Genomic DNA, 623 nt, shown 5'->3' with positions numbered 1-623 from the left:
ATTATTTAAATACATTAATTTTTTAATAAATTTAAAAATAGAGAAATTAAATTTATTTTAAAATTGAAGAAGGATCGTACTGGTGTAATGGTGTTTATCCTAATAGTTGATTTGATCTTCGTACGAATGAAATTCCAAATTTGTTCTTTGTACTGTAAACATTATTAATTATTTCATGATTTGAGATCTTATCCGATCCGTTGTTACTATGAGATAATGTGAGTTCATTATAAATTAAGAGATAATATTACTTACAAATTGGGTTTTTTTTTATATATTATATGTTGTATTGGTGTAAATGATTATTTAATTTATTAAAAAATATTTTGAGTATTTACTTAACATTTTATATATCGTTTTATTAGTTTAATTTTTCCAGAAAAATAAATTTATCTTGGTACAAATTATTGCGTATTTTTTAATATACAAAAATAAAAACAAAATACAATTTATCAAATAATTATAGTTCAAATGACATAATCAGATTCAACATCTCATCTTTAAGTTAAAAAAAAAAATACAGTTCTCTTCGTTCTTAAGCAACATCTTTTTAGTGGAAACAAATTTATCCAAAAAATTTATTCTGCAAATCAAAATTATTTTCATTTAAAAAATTTATGAAA

The sequence above is a fragment of the Arachis ipaensis genome, chromosome B04, assembly GCF_000816755.2.
Source record: "Arachis ipaensis cultivar K30076 chromosome B04, Araip1.1, whole genome shotgun sequence".
NCBI classification, from domain to species: domain Eukaryota; kingdom Viridiplantae; phylum Streptophyta; class Magnoliopsida; order Fabales; family Fabaceae; genus Arachis; species Arachis ipaensis.
The sequence above is the reverse complement of the archived record's forward strand: the minus strand, read 5'-3'. Positions refer to the sequence as shown.